Below are 24,877 nucleotides of genomic sequence, written 5' to 3'. Positions count from 1 at the left end.
TCTCCATGAAAGGCCTCGCTCCACTGCAACCCACACCCACGCTGTATTCGTCCCACAGCTGCCTCTCCGCGCCTTTACTCCCCAAACTGTGAAAATAAAAAAATAAAAAGTTTCTCATCATTTACAACTTTTTACCGGCCAGTCATGCGTGACATCCGTGTGCAGATGGCGGAGTCTGTCATCCTTTGAGTCTTGATGAGCTTCTCCTACAATCACACGCCTGCCATTCGCATACCTGGCTGCGTTAGGATTTTACTCAACATGTTCCTTTTTAGTTGATTTTTTTTATTTTTTTATTTATAGTTGGTGGAAAGAACCTGTGGCTTTCATCACACTCATTAGCAAGCAGAGCTGCTTCTCTAACAAAGAACAAACAAACAACACTTTGACCATAATTTGCATGAAAAGTGCCCTGCACATTTTTTGGGACCACTGATAAAGATTTGTAAAAAAGCAGTAAAACATAGTGATCTTTTTTTGCAGAAACATTCCACGTAGATTTTTTTTTTTTTTTTACTTTAACATTTTTATTCTGTGAGATGAAAATTTCACATTACAAAATGTCTTCTTTATTTTTTTCTAAATTAGATTCGTCCCTGATAATTGTAGGATTTGATTAGTGTCTGTATACATTTAGTGATCCTTCACTTACTGCACAAAGGCCTGTCCTCCTAACCGCTCTTCAGAATGGGTAAGACAAGAGAACATGCCATACATGGATATTGGAGTTAATGACAATGGCTGCACAAAAACACTGGCAGTGTTTTCAGTGCTCACAAAAACTTTTGAGTTACAGTTTGGAATATAAACAGCTCTAGAAAAAATTAAGAGACCACTGCACTGAACCCCATTGAAAACTTCACTGTTATTCCACCAAATGTTGATTTCTGAACTCTTCCTGTGTTAAAACATTAGTATTGTTGAATATAAACTTGTTTTCTTTGCATTATTTGAGGTCTGAAAGCACTGCATATTTTTCGTTATTTTGATCATTTCTCATTTTCTGCAAATAATACCAAGTCTTTGCTTGGAATTTCAGAGACATGTCGATATTTCACAGAATAAAAGAACAATGTCCATTTTACGCAAACATATACCTATAAAAAGTAAAGTCAGAAAAATTGATCATTTTAAGTGGCGTCTTATTTTTTCCAGAGCTGTTCCTGCAGTGGGTGTTGTAGCCATCTTTGTCATTTGCATATTTTATCATGTACTGTAATGATGGTAAATAAAAAAAAAGCATAGATACAATAAAGATACAAGTGTGCCCTCAAACCACTTTTATCTTTACTACCTCACATTTGCTTACTGTTGGAAATGCAGGAAGTTGCTATGAAACTCTACTTAAAAGTGACGCTGAAGTCAAGAACACAATGACCCTCCAACTTCCTGCTGTCGTTTTCAAAGTCCTGTTCACTAAAGCTCTCATGTCCTGCATCATTCTCAGATTCATTATTGGCAGACGTGTCACTCCTCTTCAGCAGTAGGAATTATAACAGCAGCAGCTGTAACCTCTCCAGCTCCAGGCAGAATTTACTGAGAATGCTGAAAAGTTATTTTTGATTATCATAAATTTATTAGGAAGTTGCCTGAAGTATAGCAGGAAACATCTGAAAATATCCACAGATATTTTTTTTTAAATAAGCGAAATAGTGTCCTAAAGGGTTCAAAATGCTTAAAAATGTCACTAAGTAAACCAACATGTGACAAACTCGTAAGTATCACTAAAAAAAATGGAATTACGGATTGATAAAAAAAAAAGTTTTGCGTTTTCAAGAGTTAAAACTAATTTTAGAATAAGGTTAAAGGAGAAGCAGGTCGGTCAAAATGTCTATTTTTCATCTGACAAAATTAAAATCAGTCAGTAATGTCAGGCTGTCCAGTGATTTTTCCCAAACACTACTGTTTATCTTGGCATCATACAGTTAGGTGAAACATAATGGAGGAAAATAAAAGATTTCTAAAGCTAGAATTGCAGCAAAAACGTTCACTATTTATTCATGTAATTGCAACAAAAGGGGATTTTATCAACTTAAGGCTTCTCTTTATGTGTACAAAGAGTGGTACAGGGTGTTGTATGTAAGCCTGAGTCAGTTCTGGAACAGTAAGCGTGCCCTCATTCCTTGGAAAACCAGCCATAACACCTCGGAAGCACGAACAAAATCGGCCTTTTATTTACTGTCAGCAAGGTGGTTTTTGAGCAAATCTTTCATTTGCACACTTTTAACCTCTGATGTTTGCTGTACGGTAAAGTTTGACTCGTCTTCACAGTCTACTTTGTCCTTAGACAGCAGAACCGTACCCATTAGTATTAACGTTAGTAGTGGAGTTACCCTTGATTGTAACTCCAACATTCAGTCGGTAAGCTAAAAACGAAAACAAAAAACAAACAAAAGAAATGTAATATGTTTGAAGACATTTAAGGTGACAATGTTTGATGTCAGTTTCACACAGTACATAATTTATTTTAAAAGAATGAATAATCTGAGAGGGTTATAACTTCTGGTATGTGCCTACAAGTTGATTTAGATACATAATAAAAATTTTATGACACTTCTTATTTATAATTTTAAAGTTAAAACACATGACCTGTCCTGAATATGACATTTGTTAAAGGAGCAGCATTATGTATTTATCAGGCACAAAGTGTCATTTTAAAGCTGAATCAAGTAACTATGTAATCTTCAGTTGTTATAAAAAATGCTATACAGATATCAAATATGTCTTAAAAGAAATTTAACGTTCTTGATGTTGTGCCACTGTCTCTTTAAAAACTCCTGGTCTTTCTGAAACTCCGCCTTCAGGAAGTCATCACAACATGACTCTTCTATTAACATTTAACGTTTTTACCAGCACTGGACTGAGAAGCAGCTCCTATAATGAGCCCAGCAGGTGCTCAGTTTCACCAACTCTTTACAAATTGTTGCTGGCTAGTTTGAAGGAGCTGAGTGAGGGTTTGAAGGAGCTGGGGAGGGATACTCTGAGAGGCGGAAACTGCAGATCCAAGGAGGAGCGTCTTCGTTCCACCAACCTTTTTACACACTTGAATGGTTGCCATGGGAGATTAATGGATTTCTCAAACATGCATCAAAGAATCAAGGCAACGCTCCAGGTATGTTTTTGATCAGGGAATAAAATTATAACATGATGGAAAGCTCCAAAAACTAAACTTTACATAATACTGCCACTTTAAATATTATCTACAATCAAAAATGTACTTGGTTTTTGTTCATGTTTACGCTACACTTCTGTAAGCAGACCAAACCGCCTGGACAATTTTCTGCAGTTGCAGCTCGTTTGCAGCCCTAACCCATGAGGCCGCCCAGTATGAGCAGAACAAGCTATTCAGCAAACTGAACAAAACAGTACAAAAAAAGAAATTCAGACATGTTGTGGTTACACAGACACAGAGTAAGGCACTGCAAGGACTTAAAAATGTCCCGATCACTTCTACAGTATTTCCTCTGTTTTCCCACTGCAAGCAAACCCCATCACACTTCACTTGCAACTGAGCTGAGGGCTGTTTGGGCCGGACCAGAGTTTAGATGAGCTTTCACACCTGTCCAAACAAAGCAGACAATCCTAGGAAATAAACTCTGGTCAGTGTTAAGCAGACTGAAAACTATTAAAGGACCCAAAGAGTTGTGTTGGTAGGGGTCCAAATCTCCAGAATGTAGAACAAGCTGACTGGACGAAAATAGCGATCAGAACCAAAACAAATGGAAACACGGTATAATATGAAAAAATAAGTAGGTAATATTAAATTAAACAAAGTTAAAACTGAGATTTGAGCAATTTCAGCAATATTTACCATAGTTTACTAAAATAGTTGCTAGTTGCCAAGAGAAACAAACTGATGTGCAAGTGTGAAGTGCACCTGTTAATGGAAGATAAATGAAAAGAGATTGAACAATAAATCAATAACGATATATAGACACATGATCAACATCAATAGATAACACGTCTGATAGAATATTCAATCATTTAACAGAACTCCAATCCAGAACCGCATGGCATTCTGGGGGATGTAGGCAGTGGAAAGGCTTCAGCTCTGCAAGTTTGGTGGAATCAACTAACTCACTGCCTCTTTGGTTACCTAGCATCTCACTCACTGGTTACCTAGCAACAACTTGTTGAGTAACGTGCAGCAGCCATTTCACATTTTTCCACCATTCCTCTTTACTGTTTAAAAAACAGCATGGAGTGAAAACTGTGGATAAAATAAAAAAGGTTGCATCACTAATTTGGCAGTGTATTAGATATTTAAAACAAAAAAGTAATCAGTTATTGACATTGACTGATATGAAACGATATATCGTGATGTGATTTTCAGCCTTATCCAGCACTGCTGTAGCAAAATAGAAAGAGAGTCATACAAATAAGTTTGTAAATTGAAAAGGGGTAAATTGACCAAGACTCAATTCTCCTGGTGTGCAGAATCGTGCTGTGTCTCTCTGACATGAATTATGATATTTCCTTCTCAGCTACTAAAAGTGTATTGCTAATTAAACAAAGACATTGGATATGAAAAGAGAAAAACATCCACTCCCTCTAAAGTTGCACAAGCAGCAAAATCACAATTCATAATAAAAGATTTGATTTTAACCTTATTTTGCGTTGAATATATTTATATTACAGAATCTGTTACATACCTGCTGTGTCTCCCTTCTTGTTTTGGCCTTTGAGCCAGGTCATAGCAGCAGCTTGGAACTAGCTAGCTTGGAAACATAGTAAAGCCTTTAGCGGCTTAGACACATATTTCCCCCAGGAGCTGGAAGCAAGCAGCACAGACCTAAAAACAGACTGAATATTGACATCAGGTAGTTAAAAACACAACTGCAATTGAATACTAATGTTGCAGCATTTCTCCTGAATGAATAAAGACAAAGGGATTTCCTTCTATGCTAATCATGGCACCTTTGTATTTGTAGGAGCATTTTGCCTTTATGGGCTGATGTCTTTATTTTAAAATTTTCAGATGAAAACAAATGTTTTCTTTTTTTCTCAAAAGATTTCTGTATTTCTAATATCTCTTTATGCAGTAAGGGCACCGTCTGAAACCGTCTTTACTTTCAGCTGCTGCATTCAGAAGACGGACAATGCAGCAATTAAGCTGTGTTATTCCTTTTTCCTCATCTCTGACATTTGTGCCTGTCTCCTCCCGATCGAGCTTTTCAGACGAATTTAATTGGACGAATATGAGCTCTCATGTGCACTTAACAAGGAATTCAGACGGTATCCTAGAAAATCTGATGTGAAATGTGTCAAGCTTTTTCAGACTGTCATTAGAAACTGAACAATTGTGAAATGGCTACATTTCCTTTCATTACAGATGTGTGGTTTGGAAAACTCTCCAGTAGGTATGAGTCCTTACGGGATTTCTCTGTACGATAACCTTGTATAAAAATACCAGCATTTTATTACATCACAAAAACTAAAAAAAAGAATCTAACAAGATCTATTTGTTTCTATTGCTGCTAAGACAACATACTGGCTATAGCAGTTATAGTATATTATCTTTAAAATGTACATATTATAGAATACTATAGCCTATTTTATAACACACAATGACAATAAAAGGAATTCTGATTCTATATCATATTATAAATCAAACAAGTTTATTTGTATAGCATATTTCAGCAACAAGGTAGTTCAATGCGCTTTATATTATGAAAATATATTATGTTAAAATAATTATATTATATTATATTATATTATTCTGGTTAATGTAAGATGGGGCTATGGAGCTCTATCCTGGACAACATTTCTGCCATGTCTCTTTCTGGTTGTCGTCTGATGACAATTGGCCTTAAATAAGGCAGTGAGACCAGCAAAGCTTTTATTTTTCAGGTTTCCTGTTGATATGCTCTTGGAGTTATTTTAATTTGGATACTGTGAAGGATTTTTTGATTTGTTCTCCATTTTTGGCCAATGGGTCTCTTTTTCATGTTGCTTTTTTATTATTAGATCTTTTGGCCTATTTCATGTTGACAGACAGGTTCTCTTCACCTTACACAGATTTCAATGTAATCAGGCATTAGTGTAGGTACAGAAAAAGTAAAAACAGAAGAAATCCGTAAGATAAAATACTTTTTCACAGAAAAATACAAGACACCATAGAGCTGCTCACATGAGGAGATTTCTGAGCTCTCTCTGAATCCTAAACACCTGTAAAGCCTTTGGCGGATCCTCTCTGGTCAAATTTGAAATTCACCACAGTTTTTAATTTCTTAAAGCTCTCTTCACGTTGCGTGGTTAAAAATTTGTTATATTCTCATCTCAATAGGGAGTCTAATTATAATACCTTTGTCACAATCAAAGGAGGGAGGCTTTAAAAAAAATCCAACCTGTCTGTTCTCTAACGATGAATTTCTATGTACAGCAGACAGCCTGTGATTGAAGTCTGGTTTCATAACATTCAAAGAAGTGTCGACAACATACACCTACAGCTAAAAGCAGCAGCTTGATTTCAGTTTGTTAAGGCTTGTGAAACCTTACCAGTGCTAAAAACAAAGAGCTGTTAAAAATTCTATGTCTTATAAAAAAATCTGAGAGTTCCAGCTGCGTGATTGACAGGTGGTTAAAAATAAAAAAATCCCCAAGCAGGACGACGTTGCAGCAATTTAAAGACAAAGGCTTAATAAGAACATGTTTTAAGATTGAGGTGTAATGAGAAAGAACATGAGACCAGATGAGACTGATCCGTAAACAAACAATTAGTGCTTTTGAATTGCTGTCATCGACATATAGTTTTGATGAATACAGTAGATCATCACAAACCTGTAGTGATTTATTCTAATTATTGTAAACAGGATTTTTCTTAATAAATTGTATTTCATAATAAACTGGATCCCTGGTGAAGATCCAGTCATCGTCTATAACCATTTGTTGTGCAGATCATTTTTTTTCCCCACCATCTTGTTTTATCAAGCTTCTGTTTATTTTGACTTTGAACTTAGGTTCACCCATAGCATGAATATTTGAAATAAAAATAATGTTTTTTTAAAAGATATTTCCTGCTATGCAACTTTTAAAAATTAAAATCAGACATTGAATTGAAATCTGACTTCTTTTTTTTTCAAAATGGGAAAAAACAAGTGAACATGCTAATTCTAATCAGATTAAATATTGTACTCAAGTAAAAGTAAAAAGATGTTTTCTAAGAAATTACTCAGGTAAAAGTAAAAACATATTTGGTAAAAAGGCTACTCAGGTACTGAAAAACAAAGAATCATTTCATATTTTAAAATTACATCATCAGACAGATTAAAATATTATGTGGAAAATTAAAATAATATAAATAGTAAAAATACTAAATATCAAAATCGGGCAAAAGAAACGTTAACAAAAACTGCTTGTGTATAAAGAACATAAATATCTTATTTGAAGATACTTTATTTACTCAAGTACAAGCAAAAACTACAGCATAGTAAAAATACTCCAAAAATTAACATTTTTCTGAAAGGTTATTCAAGTAAATGTAAATGAGTAAATATAACTAGTTACACCCCAACTCTGATCTGAATAATTCAGGTAATGACTATGTGAAAATAACTACCGGCCTGAACTTGCCCATATCTACAGTTAGAGTAAAAGTATACACAAATTCAAAGCAAACTCAAGTTTGTTTACAGTAAAGAGGGTGGTAAGAGACAAAAGATCAAATATCAGGCGTGGGAATAAACGTGGAAGGTGCAGTATGAGGAAATGTTTCGTGTGTCTGCAAAATGATGCAAAGTGTCCAGTTGGACTGAGAAGAAATGGGTATTTCTGCTCAGACACCCGGTTCTGCAGGGACTCCTTCCTGTAGGAAGAACGCATTTACGCTGAAAGCTGGTGAGAATGAAGAAGCCAGAGTGAGTGTTGCTGCTGTCGAAAGTGCAGTTAAAGGAGCTTTGTGGGACTCAGCATGTTTGTCCTCAGGGCTGAATGTAACAGATGACAGAGATCATTGGAGCTTTTTTCGCATCAGTCACAACTCTCTCCTTTCCCCAGTTTTATAGTGTACTACGGAGACGCAGACACCGTTGTGATATTTGTTGCGCTGTTTGTAACTAATGTTGGTAGCTGACAAGGAGCTGCTTGTCGCTCTAACCATGACACATGCTAATACGTCTCACTCATTCCTCTTATTCCATTGTTTTGGTGACTATTTTTGATCCTATACTGCTGCAAGCAGTCTGTATGTCATGAAAGGGAACTTGCACAGATATATAAATATATATGTGTGTGTGCAATTTTTATCCAAGCAGTAGAATCCCAGCACACACTGCAAAAGGCATTTTTGTGAAACACAATGGTCACAACAGCTATAATGATGTCGGCATTTTAGATCCTAAAAATTGTAAAAGGAAACAGAAAAAAGACCCGATGTTCAAAATAAAATGTTACATATTAAATTGACACTAAAAGCTAAGTGGTTTCTTTTGCAGTTTGACTCGAATCTAGTTTAAAAATAAAATATGTGGAAGTAGTTGGAGATTAGCGTTATGGCAGAGAGACTTGAAGATGATCACCACAGATAAACTGTTAAAGTAACGGTTTGATAACTGTAAGGACAATCAAGTTTTTTTCTTTATCATGAAGAGGGGTGTAATAAATTTTCAAAGATGTTTAATCAAATGTAAATAAAAATTTGATTAAAAACTGAGAAATTGTATTTTTCTATTAAAATTTAACATTGTTTTATTATATTTTAATCATTTTAATGAGATGCCAGGAACAAAATTCTTGGTTGATTCATCACTTTAAAACTAAATCTTCCAAGGGAACGAAACGTTTTGAGGTTAATTGCGGTTACAAACCTCCTGCCCTTTGTGGGAGTAAAACTCCTCAGAATCAAAATAGAAATTATACACATATTTATTGCACCTCAAAGGATTACAAAACATGTTTTCTTGAGCAAAACTGTTGTATTGATAAATGGTATATGAAGACAAAGAGGATTTTAAGTGAAATGAATTTTAAAAAAAGCATGAAAATGAATACATTTATCCCATCTCATTTGTTTTAGCTAATATGTTTAATATCCACAATTTGTTGATAAACAATTTGAGTGTTTTGTTTTGTAGTTTCATAAATGTAAAAAAAAATCTAAATATACCAGATTAAGAAACAAATAGTTCTCAAGCGGGAAGTGGATCTGTCCAAAGAAATCAGTGTGACTCCTTGGTCAGTATTTGTTCACCTGTCTCCATGGTAACTAATTGTTAATGACTGGGGGTACTCTCTGCTGTTTTTTTTACTTCTTCTAGTTTTATATGAGATATGCACCACAGCATCAAGATAACAACCACTGCTTTATAGTCCCGAGATATGCTACAAGCCTGCTAGCACAGCTAGCTTTCAATCCATCCAACCCATGTGAGGTTGAGCTCTTTTGCAGTGAAAGATGGGCCGTCTTTGAATGTGCAAATCTGGACATAACTGATGCTTCAACCTCCTTTTTAAAAGTAAAAACCAGGTATTACTTTCCTTTACTTGGTATTTGCATACAATCCAAACAAAAGCCAATAAAGTTTGTTCCTCTAATATGTCAAAATGTGGTCCAAAGGGTAGTGATACTTTGGCAAGGCATTCCATCTATTGTGAAATTACACTATGACCCATGTAATAGTACGGCACACAACTTACAACACACAATCCACGCTTCGTCATAAAGCATTTTTCTGTAAAAATAAATAAGAGTTTGAAACTGAGTCTGTCAGCCTTTTTCAGAACAAGTAAAAGCAAATGGGACATGCATGGAGGATTAATGGCTACCTTTTTAATTTAACCTAATACCACCCATACAAACACCCTTTCCTACAATGCTGCTTGACCTATTTCTTCTCATGTAATATATCGTTAAAGCAGCCTTGTGAAATAGCTTAATTATTCATGCTTGATTTCAAAATGAAGAGCTTTGAGAACATGGCTCCACGGGAGGATTGACACACGCAGCAGTGCTCTTACAAGCACACACACTGAGCCACACTGGGGCCCCACTTGCTCCGAAGAAAGAAAAAAAAGAAAAACCTCACACAGCCTTGACTGACTTCGTCCACCGTGTTGTGCACAGAGCATTAAAGCAAGAGTGAAGATAAATGCGCTGTCAGCGGCTTTAATGATTTATTTCAAACATTTCTCTCGATCCAATAAGGTTACAATCTCTGGCAGGTAATTGTTTACAGAGAAATAGAGGGCATTTGTTTGTTTTATTGAGCACTGAGCAGAGTGAATGCGCTTAGCTCAGAAATGGACGCTTCGTCATAAATATCAATTCATTGTTTGAGAGTCTTCTGTGCTTGTAATTTTCATGGCACCCAAAACTGCACATACAGTAAAAAGTATCTGCCCCTCACAGGTTTGGCTTTTTTTGTGTGTCAGACTTAAATGTTTCAGGTCACAATATATATATATATTTGTTTTATATCAGATAAAATTAGAAAATGCAAAAAAAAAAAAAAAAAACATTCAACATTTTTACAGAATGATCCGGTGTGAAACAACAATTGCCACCTAAAGCAAATAACTGCTTGTACCATCAAGCATTTGTGATTACAGACCTCACTTTTTAGGATTTTCTAATAAGTGAGGATGGAACCACGAAGAGAGCAGACTTCATGGTTCCATCAGTTACGCCACGTCATCCAGGTTCTGGAACAACAAAGCAGGCCCAGACCATCACACTACCACCACCATGTATGACAGCAGGGACAACGTTCAGACTTTGAAATCCTACGTTTGTTTTTGGGGTTTTTTTCTTCAAATGTAACCAGACGCACATCATGCAAAAATGTTTCACTTTTTTCTGATAAGTCCACAGAATATCTTAGGTATCACCATAATGCGTTATTGTGTCCTTGTTGGACTTGGAACTCCTGTCATAGTGGCCGTTTTGCCCAGATTTTTGCTCATTGTTGAAGTACTCTTGGAGTAATTTTGGTCAGTCTGCCACTCCATTGGTCCATCTTTTCTCCATTTGTGGATATTGACTCTTACTGTGGTTTGGGGAAAGGGTTTGAGTTGAGGTTGGAGACGTCATTATGTTGTCCTTATGTTATAATGCGAGAAATTTACAAGAAAATACAAACATAGGAGCACAGCAGGAAAGAGTCTCCCATTTTGGCCGGGAAACAGTATGGGAGACTTGTCAGGTATGGTTACAGGCAAAGCAAATGAACAATAATAACCCGATGATAAACGAAGGTGCAGAGAATTGGATGGAAAAAGAATGGGGTTAAATACTGATTCTTCAGTATTTCCTCCTTTACTCCCCTTTGCCAGGGCGTTGGGTCTTTTTGTTTGTAGGGTCCGAACAGCTACGCACCGCCCTCGCTGCTACATGTGCAGTTAGGTAAAGCATCAGAGCAGCCTGTCACTTGTCCCTTGCTATTGCTTTAGTCCGCGTCGACAGTTGTGTCCACCCTGGGTTTGTCAGTGTCTATTCAGACCTGACCTGTCTTGTTCAGCTCATGGCAGAGGATGCTGATGGACATTTCCAGTTCTCCTTCTCAGTGTCCATCACTCAGGAGCGGGATGCATCTCTGACGCATCTTAGTTTGAGCTCCTGAAATTTGTTGACAGTTGCAGAGGGTGGTCTGCAGTTCTGCCACCCTCAATTACGGCAGATGTGATGTGATTCTGACTTGAGGGATGTAGGTTGCCTGCTGTGCATAAATGTTCAATTGCGGTCGATCGATATCTTGCTAATAGGTTTTGAAAATTGAAAACAATGCAAATAGAACAGATGTGCAAACCCCGCTGAGGGATTTTGAAAAACAAGCCCAAAGGGCTAAGTGAAGGTTGGGTAGGTGACATCATTTATTTATTTATTTCCAGTCCTGGCGGATTAGATTCATTCATCCTCTTTCATGTTTGTTGCTTTGCTGCCAGTCAGTCGCCTGTTTGTTCTCTTAATTTCCTGCGAGTCGCTGATGAAAAAGAAGGAGTATTTAATTAGCACTCCCTCTGTTCTGCTGAAACTGCTAGTGTGCTTTTTTATGGGACCAGGAAAGGAGCTGAAGTCTCTTTCTAATGGAGATGGAGGCAATCAGATAACCAACACTGCCACCCATGCTCTCTTTTCCTCTTCTCAAAGAGGACAACTTCAGCTTTTAATAAACATGTAATAAGAAGGAAAACAGCTGGTAGCTGCATCACAGATGGCGTCGTTCTTGGCATCTCCAAGAAAGGGACCGCACGTACAGATGGCTCATTATTCCAGCATTTGCTTATGCATATTGCACAAAATTTTATTCCAATGCTTAACAACCAGTGTAAGCAATACAGGTGTTGCTATTTTTCACAAGGCTCCCCTCGCAAAGCGAAATAAGCAGACGGCGTCTTGGTTTGGTCATGTCTTTTGATGTGGATCAAACTCACACGAGCCTCTAAGAAAAAAAAAAAAAAAAAACTTCTCTGCATCAATATTTCATCGCCGTCTCTGTTTGTGAGGAGCGCCACGCTAATCTGCACTCAGGTGCGATTCGTGCCTAAACCAGCTGTCAGTCTTGCCGTGACTGCAGCTCTGTTTTCAGAGTGCACCTTTGTGTCGTGGAGGTAACAGCCTGCGAATACCTCAGCGGGTCGTTGATTAAGACAGAGGGAGAGGTATTGATCACAAAGCAATGGCAAAAAAACAAGAAAACCCAAACCAGGCACAGCTGGCCAAGAGCAAAGCTAATGACCTGGATCAGGCATCCTTGACCTGTGTAAAAACATTTGGACCGAGCATTTTTATGCGAAAGCACAAACTTCTAACCCCTTTGCATGTTTCTGAACTTTTGCATCCTCTGTGTATTATTTATATGCACTCAAATAGAAAATGTCACTGGTGAAAAATAATTTGACTGAAAACAAGGCAAAGGATTGCGTCCCATGAGAGAATAATATTCTTTTGTCGAGGCTTTTTTTAGGATGACTGTTTTAAATTACAGATGCTCTCTAATTGGCCACGGTCAAATAAAACCCGCCTAATGAGGCATTGCATTCATTTGCTTATTTCCTTTCAAGTCGTTTCCCTTTGTATCTGAGAGCAAAAAGTCTGCTCTTGTGCTCGTTGTTGTTTCGGGTATTCTTAGTCAAAAGACTCTTGTGCCTCCAATGAATATGTAAATATTTATTTTTTCTGCAGCAGAAGAGCTGAAACAGTGAATTTACTCATTAGCTATAAAGAGCAACACTGCTATCACACCACTAGTATTATGAACACCAGCTGCCTTTTGAAGGATAATTCTGAATTTTTTAAAAGTGAGTTTATGTTAGGAAGTCATAAGCAGTTGAAATATTTCCTACAGTAGCTAAATCTGTTAGTGTCTTCATTTTATAGGAGTCCAGATTCTTCTATTTGTACCCTAAAGTCGGATTTCCGGAGGTCATTAGAAGGAAATACAACAAGAACATCTTCTAAAGTCGGCATTCTGACTTTGAGGTCACAAAGCAACCCTATTTTCAATATGGCTTCCCTCACTGTTAAACTTAATAAAAGCTGCAGATCTAAACTACTTATTAGCACTTCTGACAATCGGCATATAATTTAACCAAATGTACGCATAGAGGTGTACGACTAATATTGATTAGCATGTTTATTTACTGTTTAGGCTGGTTTCTAATATGTAAACATGTCTATAATATGCACATATGTATATTACTATTATTATTATTAGTGCACAAATGAAGTCTGACACGAAAAGAAAGAGTAGAGGTAAAGATCACAGCTCTCAGTCAGTTCGGACACTCGGTCAGGAGATACAGACTGTAGACCAAAGAAGATCTAAGGGGCCTCCTTGTGGACATTTTCTGGGGTCACCTGACGAAGAGGGGACTTCGGGGCAGATCCAGAACCTGCCAGAGGGAACACTTTGGGTTCCCTCTGGCAGCGACGGAGCGACTGTAGATGATCTTCTGGCAGCGATGGAGAAGAAAATCTGTTCCCTTCTTAAATGAGTGAAAAACAACAGGAAGATAATCTGAACTGCCCCTTTAATGTAGGCATTAAAAAACAAAGGCCTACATCTCACTTACTGCAATCTCCATTACGTGATGAACTTAGCTCGGACTCCTCCTTTAACGTGATGATTAAGTGTGCTAATCACAAGTGAGAGCGAGACGCAGACACTTTTATTCCTCTGCATGTGTGTGCGAGCGTGTGTCCTGAAACATCCCAGGGATTTTCTTTCAGACCTCCTCACACTTGACACTCCATGTATGCTGGAGCTGTCCTGTCCAATTTATAACAGAAGTCAATGTGACCTTTATCCTGGCAATGACTATAATGTACTTTAGCACATGTCAGTCTCAGGTCAGGATCATCCCCTGTGTCATATGTTTTGTCTTGCATGTAGCAGAGCCACTGGGGACGTTCTGCTCCTCCTCTGGGCTGCAGCAGGTTCCACTTTAAAGGGAAAGCAGACAGGTAATAGCTGCAGGAATCATGTAACATGTTATTAGAGGCCTGTTTAATAGAATAAGCTGTCATAGATCCTTTTCTTTTGCTCTGTTATATCTTTGTCAAGCATAATGCATTCAGTACAAACTGCTTTAAATCCTATTTTAACAACCGCAATGAAAAAAAATTCCTATTATTGTCTGCAGCCAATGCAGAAAACAAAGGAGGCCAAAAGGATTTAGCGTGCTAAAAAGCATAGGTAGGCTGCACAAAATAACTGTCACATGTTTTTGGCTCTGATTTCGCCCCTCATACTCTTCTTATTGCTCATCAGCTAACTTGTCAGGTCTGCTACATCCCTTTGATGGCATCACTGACAATTAGCAAGACGATGCCACACAAAACCATCTGGACAGGCACATCTCTCGTTGCTGAGGGAGACAGTTCCTGGTGTGACAAAAATAAATCTCAAGGTCAGTGCTGTCACTTTTTAAAAAGTATCAGATTCCTTCAGAGGTAGATTTATGAGATTGGATTTATTTTGAGAAGGTTTACGGGCTAATGACGAGGTGTCTGAGGCTGCTGAGCAGAGAGGAGGAATTAAATCAGAGAAGTACACAAACCTGGCCCTGTTTTAGTTTTAGAAAATGTTTTATCCACATTTATAGACACAGGGTTGGGAAAAAAATATTTGCCCCAACCCTCTAGTCCTGCTTTTACTGACACACTTTTTGTTGTTTCCCACTGTCAAAGAATGTTAATATTAGACAACGTAAACCAGAGTGAAAACAAAACCGTTTCCAAAGAGCAATTTCATTTTTTAAAGCTACAGAATGTAACTTTTATAAAAAATATGCTTTTTACATGTGTGTGTGTCCAAATATCATGACAGTATGAGACAGACAATCTGTGAAAAGATGAACTCTTCCACTTTTTCCCTGAGTTAAGAAATGCACCGCTCCCGACCAAAAACGACCAATCACAGCCAGGAGGAGGGTCTTCACAATGTCAATCAACTTCATGTACTCGCTGCTAAATGTGCTAGAGGCAAAGAAACAATTTATTATAGGAAAACTGTTTTTAGCTATATGGAAAGGGTAACAAAGCCATTTCTAAGGCTTTGTGAACCACAACGAGAGTTATTATCCACTATGGAGATAAGATAGAACAGTAGTTTACCCTTTCAGCAGTGTCTGGCTCAAATAACTTAGCAATCAGGTTCAAAAGGAACCCAGGATAATTCGCAACGTCCTCCAGGCCTTGTTTGCTTACATTGATTCAACAGGAAAGAGACTGAGCAGGAATAGCATCAATGGAACCAAAACAGAACAGGCCCAACATATATTTACAAGAAAATAACATCTGGATGATCCCCAAGGCTTTGGGGAAGATTCTATGGACTGCGGGACAAAAGTGGATCTTTTTGGAAAGTATCCAGCCTTATATTTAGTGTAAAACTAACACAGCATTTAAGAAAAATGACCATCATATCAATAATAAAATAACGGTGGAATACTGATGGTCTGGGGCTGCTTTGTTGCTTCAGGACATGGATGACTGGTCATAATTAATGGAACCATGAATCAGGTCCAGAGACATGAAGCTCAAGCACCCTTGGGTTATGTAGAGGGACAATGATCCAAAACCCACAAACCTGTCAGGTTCTTTGAGCCAAAGAAGGCTTGGAGTGACCAAGTTAAAGTCTGGATTCAAATACAAGGTATTCATCCTCAACAAATCTCCAGTGCTCCTGAATTAAAGTGTGTCCACACCAAAACAGTGGACCAGAATTCGTCCAGTTTTATGGAAGAACAGACAGACAGACAGGCTGCTTGACTACAAGTCTAAATATGATAGACCTGCCATGCCATTTTTCCAGGACACTCAGAACAAAAGATCAATTATCAAGACGAGTGGGAAATTGATTTTTCCCCTGCCCATACGCAGCACGTAAATATATGATGCTTTGACATACCTCTTTATATTGGACTTGAAGGGCCCCGGCAATGAAAGTCAGATTGGATATAACTCTGTTAAGGCTCACTCAAAGCAGCACAAACTCAGCACAACAGCAGGGTTTGAGGTTTGAAATGTTTCTTTGCTTTGGTAAACAGCAAAACTGTTACATGCACTCAAAGAGATATTGAACCATATATTTTCTGTTAAGGTTGACTCCAGATTTTGTGTGAATCTTTTGAGTCCTTGTCCTAACGTAATAATTCTGTTTCTTTTATTTCTTCCAAACCAGTGACCTTTATCTGTTTCATGAAACAAACCTAAACAAACAAGAATTTTCTCAGGTCTTCCATGAATGAACCTTGTTTTTACAGGGAATTAAACAATAATCCTAAATCCTTCTGCCTCAGCGGTGTCAAACATTTTAATTTTGAAACCAGAAATAAGACAAAGAATTTTGTTTGTATAATTTCGGTCTACTTATTCAGATAATTAACGGCCTTGATTTCTGCTTTCACTGCGGTTTATTAAGCTATCAGGGCAAATATACCTAAATCTGAGCTGATTTTGCACATTTTGACTAGAAACATAATTATCTTTGTTTTACTCACATATTTGTTTGTTGTTTTTAATCAGATTTTCTTGCTCAGTCAAAGATGAATTTAATTCTAAATAAAGTTCATACTGTTTTGTTGATGGATTTTACTTTGTGAATCTTTCCATTTGTTATGCAGAAAGGTTAAATAACATGTAACTTTAAAAGTAATTTAACTAAACTGTACATGAATTTAGGCTTGTCTGTCAAAGTGAACAATAAATGCACTCAATGATTTTATTTTTTTTTTAGAATTATGTTACCCATTTAGACTGCCTTGTTAATGTCCTTTTAAAAACAACTTTTCCTTGCTTATGTTTAGAATAAAAGTTTCTAACAGAATGTAATGTTATTTTTGATCAGCCCTTCACTATTTCCAATGACTTTATTTTTGTCGACTGGCTTTGATCAAGGTTGAAGGGGCAAATGGATCATTAAGCAGAAAGTAGAACACACTGTCATTGTTTTGAAGAACATATTTTATGCAAGCCCTGCTCTTGCAACAGTAACTCATCCACAGCTCTTCCGCCATAGCATGGTCCCATGATGCTTCTCCGCTTGTGTGTCCATACATCATGTTTGTACATGCTGTACTAGAGCAGATCCCCTACAGAATAAGCTCCAGTGTGTCATCCGTGCAGAGTTATCCCTCACCACTGGCTGACCGTGGCATTATTCCGATGGGGACTGTTTGACTAATAAGCATTTTCGTTTCACAACCGCTAGCTCTAGTCAATGCTGCTGCTATGGAAATATACAAACTATCAGAGGACACCTTGGATGAAAATGAAAGAAAACGTGGCCAGCGCTTTTAACAGCAGTAAAAAGATTTCTCACAACGGTCAATAGCAAAATATCTACACTGTGTTTTTAATCGAGAGATTTGCAGAATATGCTGTGATGATTCACACATCATTGCACTTTTTTCTGGCTCAGGTTCTACAGAAGAGTTCTGGAGACTCAAACATACAATAGGTGTCATAAAGATGTAAACACAGTGCTTGATTTGAAATGCATTAAACCAAAAAGAGAAACTCTGCTTCCACATTTCAGTTGCTCACCTCTCTTTAAGAGGGATACTTTACAGTTAAGAAAGTGTGGGCATTTACAATGAAAACACAGGGGAATTACGTGTTCTGCAGATGTTACGTAAATGCAGATAAACTAAAAAAGTACATGTTCTTTAGACTATATTTAAGCTAAATCCATGCATTTTATAGCATGAGTGGTCCCGGGAAGCCGAGGTTAAAGCAATCAGCTAGTCTGCAGTATGTAAATTTATATTTTGAGTGTATAGAGTCTCTGAAGTATTGGAAAATGATCTGAATATCTTCAGTGGTGTGTTTCTGTTTTACCGTGCTCAAGTTTAGTAGGAAATCCAAAATAAATGACCTTATGACCATCTCTGCTGCTAAGTCACTGTTTTTTTATAACCACCAGTGTCAAAAATATTTCAACTCTACGATAAAACCTGGATCTTCTCCTCCCACTCACAGTAAAAGATATCATATCACTTTTTTTTCCAATTATTGGCTCTGTGAAATTGCAGTTTTACTCATAAATTGTATTCAACCTTGAACTTTTTCTCAATTTGTTACAGTAGAACCACAAACTTCAATGCAGTTCATGTAATAGACCAGTGTAATGTAATTTATCATTATCAATGAATGAATGAATTTAGTTAATAACTAGTTCTATGTGGTATATCTATCTGCTTTACATAGCCATAGACTTAGCATTCCTCCAAAGTCTTCTCTACAAAATAGCTCATGCTCAGTCAGATTTGACAGAAACGCTGGTTAACATCAGTTTTCAAGTCTTATGATCCTCAGTTAGATTTAGGTCTGGGCCATTTTAACATACAGATATGCTTTGATCAAAACTGACTGAATGTTTAAGCTGAGCAGTGTGAGTTTTCCTTCACACATGGCTGCTTACCGGCAGAAAGCCACAGTTTGGGGTATGTGGCTCAGTTCTCAATGTAGTTGTTCCTGGTTCAATTTCCTTTCTCTCTCTGCCCTTCTTCCTAATGAATAAATGGTAAATGGAAATGCTATTGAGAATATCGTAATATTTAATATTTTAACACAAGAATAAAGTTGTAATTTTATGAGAACTCAACAAACTGCGTTAAAATGAGGCATACTGAGCATCTTGTGAAGCTATATTTGGCATCGGTTACAAATAAGGAAATACTTAATCTTTTAAAGGTAAAGGTAATTTTATTCATATAGGACACATCAGCATCAAATAATTATCAACCACAGGAGTTTGAAACGATTGTGTAAACGATGTCCGGTTCAAATAAAGAACCACTGACTTGCTGAGCTAGTCACATCTGATTTTGATTCTACTGAACTTTTTTCTTATTAAAACAACTTTTTTCTCAGAATTTCCCGGTAGTATTGCGTCTTTATTCTGCTGATAGAATAACTACTCTCAGAATATGACAGTTCTCATAAAACTATGAGACTTTATTCTTGTATTTTCTTTTACATCTTAGTCTTCCCCTAACAGTCCATCATACTTGCTTTACTAACCTCTGCCGCCAGTTTTCTTTTTTACTGTCACAAACTTCTCCATCTTTCCAAAGAGGACGTAAATATGTTTCAAAATGTCCGCGCTTGTCTCCTCCTCCATCAGTGGTCACTGTCGTTCTTTCGGCTACTTCTTCTACTGGCCTGAACAGGCAGCCTGTTGATTAATTTCAACTCTGCTGCCACCTATTGACCGGAGATTTGTGTATCAGTCAGGCATAAATAAAGACAATAAAGTAAATCCGCGCTCCACTATTTGAGAAGTACTGCTGTTGGTGACGGCCATATTTTTTATAAGTTAGGTGTGTTGACATGTTCAGATAAACAGTGCTCCGTTATGTTAGGCGCTTGGGATAAACTCTTACTGCTTTATATTTCTTCTCAACCGTGTCCCTTTTCGTCCAACAAGTTCCTCTTTTTTATACAAAAATAATCTTTGACACACCTCTGAGGCCTTCACAGAATGGCTGGTTTTAAAATACAACAGGGAAAACTGAGTGCACAGGATTTTATTCATTAGTATAAAGTAAACACAAATTAAAATCACATTTTTAAGTGATTTATGATGCTACTTTGTGTTGGTCGGTCACATAAAACCCTTATATTTGTAACATGACTAAATGTGTAAAAGTTAAAGGAGAATTAATACTTTTACGGGTTAATTTACTTGTGTGCTTTTTTGTTTATGGTGGCCAAATAAAATGTTTTGCAGCACCACACACATTCAGATCCTGAAGCCTTGCGCAGCGTCATATGCAGTCCCTGTTAGTCCCGTCATGGTGCAGGCCTGCCTCTGCTGCCGTCACCACAGCAGACCACCCTGACAACATCTTCCTCTGTTGTGAGTCTTCCCTGCAGAAATGCCTCTCAGCACAGGGATTTGGTCCGTGGAGGGTTCCATCAGATGGCGCAGAGCATCCCGCAGTCTCTCACGCTAGGGCTTTGGTAGAAGTTCAGCACACATGAGACACCATCATTTGAAAAACATCTGTCACTCTGACAAATAATAAGTGCACAGTGCCTCCAGGGAAAAGGGAAGTGCAAGCTCCATATTTTATTTCTTTTTGTATAGCACTGCGACTGGCTGCTTGTTTTTTGGTGTGTGTGCTGAACTGTACTTTATACCTAATGCATGCTCACACTGACAATTGACATTTTAAGGACATTACCCTTCACAAGGCGACCTGGACAAAAGGCAGGGAGATTTATCTGCCGGGGCGGGGCTGGTGAAATATTTTGATTTACATTTTTTTTCCCCCTCCGTGCAGTTTGAAATGAATGCTGAAGATGTACATCACACCCCATTGCTCCAAGCTCGTTTGAGCTCTCGGCAGAATACCCTGATGACCTGAGATCAGGTAGGGCTATAACTCCCTGGGGAGCTTGCTAAGCCAAGACAACGCTGCTCTGCTCTCCTTTTCTAATTCTGCCAGTTCCTCCTGGCTTAATTGAGAATTTGAACAAACAAATTAATCATTGCAGCCCATAAAAATGACAGGATTCATGCAGTAGCATTCTTCATTCTCTCTAATTTGTTGTGTGTTGTCGTCCCTCCACCTCTCTTCCTGTGCCTTTTCTCAAACCCCCACAGCATTTTTTTGTGCTGAATCCGCTGCTTTACCCCCTTATGAAAATTACAAATACTTGTCAAGGTTAACGAGTTAATATTCTCATTCAATATTTATTTTATGGGCGAAAGAAAGCGTCTCCCTTCAGCGCGTCCTCTTGCCGAGCGAAGATGGGTTTGTTAATCAAAATGACAAGGACAGTGTCCTTTTGATAATCCCCTGAATCATCGGGAATAAAAAATGAACTTTATTAATCAGCGGCCTCTGATTAATTGTTATGAAGTGTTGCTCATCCATTTCCCCTGCATTTCCGTAATTTTCACAGAAGCCTAACAATCTCCCAGATGATTTGAAGCCTTTTGAGCTGGCGTAGCATTCAACGGCGCAGCAATAAATAGCTGGGCAGCACACTCGTCCCTCCTGGATGAGCCACTTTTACAAAAACACAATGCCGGCCGATTCTCTATCTATGCTTACAGCGCTGTTTTTTTTTTTTTGGTTTTTTTTTTTTTTTTTAATATGACTCTTTCTCAGCTTCTAAGTTTGCATTTTTTGGAAATTGCTTTGTCCTAAAACGTCAATATTGACACTAACACCAGTTTAGCAGCAGCCGTCAGGATGTTTGCATTCTGCATTAACACTGCAGCATCTCCCCATTTGCTCACTGAATGCGAGAAATGACTGTGTTGATCAGCATGTGAGAGCAACCCTAAAGTTTAGCAACAATTAAGACATGAAATAACCAAACATGTTTGTAAAGACTAATAAATTACAAATAAAGCATCTAAAAATTAAAATAAAGAAGACTTCCCCACAGCAGAACACTGATACCCCTACCTTTGTTCTTAAAAAAAACTTGATAAGTTGAGGTTTTTGATTAATATGTAACAATGCATGTAATTTTTACAGTGAATGGTGCAAGGTTGGTGTTGTGATGTAATTTAAATGAGCACATGAGACATGTGGTGCTCATTTCCTCTAAAGTCATGTCCATGAAAGGGCATATCCAAACCACAGGAAAGTTTTATTCAAGAAGACTTTCTTTCTTTTTCTTTCTGTCTCCTAAAGGCATTTCATACAGGAGGAAGGCAGATATCATTCTGCGGCCAATACGCATCAGCAATATTCCTGTGTATTTACCCAGAGGTTATTAGCTTTATATTTAGCACGATGTTTAAAAGTCAAGTGATAGGAAGTATACATTTAACAAAGTGTGCTGTGGTTATTTTAGCCTCTTCAACTGATTTAAGAAGGCTGGGTGTCTCACATGCAATTAATTGTGGAGGTGTTTTATCCATCAGAATGAATAATTTAAAGGGAGTGTTAATAGGTATCCCAGACTTGGCCGAAGGAACAGAGACAAAGTGTTGTTGAAAGACATTTCATTACTTCCCCTCTGATGCTGCTCTTCATTTGTTCTCCTCTGTCTTTTTTTGGGTCAGTCTGGATGCAATTAAGGACAGCAATAAGGCAATGATAATGATAATAAATGACAAATTTCATTGAAAGATGAGTCACATTAGGAAAAATGTGAGATATCAGATTTGTGTGACTATTAGATTTGATTTATTTCTAAACTTGATTATTGTAATCGTTTTGGCTCAGAGTCCCTGTTTAAGCCTTCCCTCTAAATAAAAGCCAGTCATTTTCTTAGTCCATGTAATCTTGTGTAAATCAGAGGAATAGCAAACAATAGCAGGAAATGTTCAGTACAGGGGACAGCACCTTCGAAACTATAATTGTTATCCCAACAAATTTGATTCATATGTAATATCTGAACTTTGTAGCACACTGTAAAATGAAGCAGAAATTAAAATGACATCTAGCACCTCACCAAAGAACTGTTTAAGTTGTCTCATCTTGTTCTAAATGTGGGGTGTCTGTAAAACATGTTTTGTTTTGACATCACCATCCAATTTTAACCATAGTTTATGACTGTCTGACCATCAGAATGACTCCGATGCTTTACCCCCGTATGAAAATTACAAATACTTGTCAATGTTAATGAGTTAATATTCTCATTCAATATATATTTGTTTTTTCAATGCTCTATAGCAGGGGTGTCAAACTCAATTTCAGTATATTGGCCACCCTCAACAGGCCACATTGATGGTGCAAATCAGGAGTGCATCCCTGCTAAAACACCCCAGACAAAAGGTTGACTTCCCTCATTCAGTTCTGTAGAGGCTTATAATGAGTCAATGGTCCAGGTGTGTTAGAGAAGGAATCCATCTAAAGTTGCAGGTGGGTAGCTCTGGAAAACTAGACTTGGGCAGCTCTAGCATAAATGTATAAAAATACAATATTAAAAATAAACACCACGTCATATTGTTAAATAATTGATTTTATGTATTGAAGTTTTAAATATTACATTTGAGTTTCCATGGATGTAAAATTACTGCTCAGTTTAAAAATTACAATATTTAAATCAGTGTTTAAAGGTAAGCAAACAAATAATAAAAACAAGTCACAAGGGCAGACATTATAGACTTTGTGCAAAGATATAGTCTCAGAGGCAACTGAAATCAATTAATTTAAAAAATCCTTTCTGAATATCATCTCATGGTCTGAACTAAAGGCATCTTTCTGACCAGGAGCTGACAGCATGTTGAAGAGTTATGGACTGGACGCTTTGGAGCGTCTGGTTAGGAAGCGCATTACAAACCTTTGGTTGAAATGTAGTTTGTAGTCAATTCGTGCTCAAAACCTTAAGTCAATCATTGGCCTATAAAATGCTGGGGGGCCACATGTGGCTGGCGGGCCTTGAGTTTGACATGTGCATTACACCATAGAACTGCCAATTGGTAATTGAAGTAAAGTAGCTTCAAAGAAGCAAAGAAGATGGTCATAAGGTCAAAGAAGCCTACATTGAAGTCGAATGGCAAATGAACCATCACGAAAGAGGAAGGCTCTTGTTGTCTCACTGCACCCCAAGAGATGCATAACCTACAAAAAACATTTCTGTCTGGTTTTGAACCAGAGACCTTTTGCGTGTAAAGCAAACATGATAACCACTACACTACAGGAACTGAACTTCTCTGCTTTGTTTCAGTTTAAGGTTGCAAAGTTGATGATGTGAGATGCAATGCATGAAAATTTCAACTGAGGTTTGCACTCAGATGCCTGGATTCAGAGTACAGACCATGACACCACAGAACCCTTGTTGACCTTTAGTAAACACCTGTGATGAATAGAACATGCAAAATCTGTTTCTGTCTGGTTTTGAACCAGAGACCTTTAGCGTGTAAAGCAAACATGATAACCACTACACTACAGGAACTGAACTTCTCTGTTTTGTTTCAGTTTAAGGTTCCAAAGTTGATGATGTGAGATGCAATGCATGAAAATTTCAACTGAGGTTTGCACTCAGATACCTGGATTCAGAGTACAGACCATGACACCACAGAACCCTTGTTGACCTTTAGTAAACACCTGTGATGAATAGAACATGCAAAATCTGTTTCTGTCTGGTTTTGAACCAGAGACCTTTAGCGTGTAAAGCAAACATGATAACCACTACACTACAGGAACTGAACTTCTCTGTTTTGTTTCAGTTTAAGGTTCCAAAGTTGATGATGTGAGATGCAATGCATGAAAATTTCAACTGAGGTTTGCACTCAGATACCTGGATTCAGAGTACAGACCATGACACCACAGAACCCTTGTTGACCTTTAGTAAACACCTGTGATGAATAGAACATGCAAAATCTGTTTCTGTCTGGTTTTGAACCAGAGACCTTTAGCGTGTAAAGCAAACATGATAACCACTACACTACAGGAACTGAACTTCTCTGTTTTGTTTCAGTTTAAGGTTCCAAAGTTGATGATGTGAGATGCAATGCATGAAAAT

The 24,877-nt window shown here is 37.6% G+C and overlaps 1 long non-coding RNA gene across 1 annotated transcript; it reads right to left on the bottom strand.

Moving 5' to 3' along the window:
- On the bottom strand, nt 1-19,579 carry LOC103152508 (uncharacterized). Its single transcript, XR_477733.1, has 3 exons — nt 19,463-19,579; nt 18,861-18,948; nt 1-86 (listed from the first exon to the last, which is right to left on the bottom strand). It is a non-coding gene; the product is annotated as an uncharacterized LOC103152508 (long non-coding RNA).
- Nucleotides 19,580-24,877: the final 5,298 nt, after the last annotated feature.

This window comes from Poecilia formosa, unplaced genomic scaffold, assembly GCF_000485575.1.
Source record: "Poecilia formosa unplaced genomic scaffold, Poecilia_formosa-5.1.2 Scaffold312, whole genome shotgun sequence".
In the NCBI taxonomy this organism is placed as follows: Eukaryota; Metazoa; Chordata; class Actinopteri; order Cyprinodontiformes; family Poeciliidae; genus Poecilia; species Poecilia formosa.
This window is presented reverse-complemented; position numbering and strand designations above follow the sequence as displayed.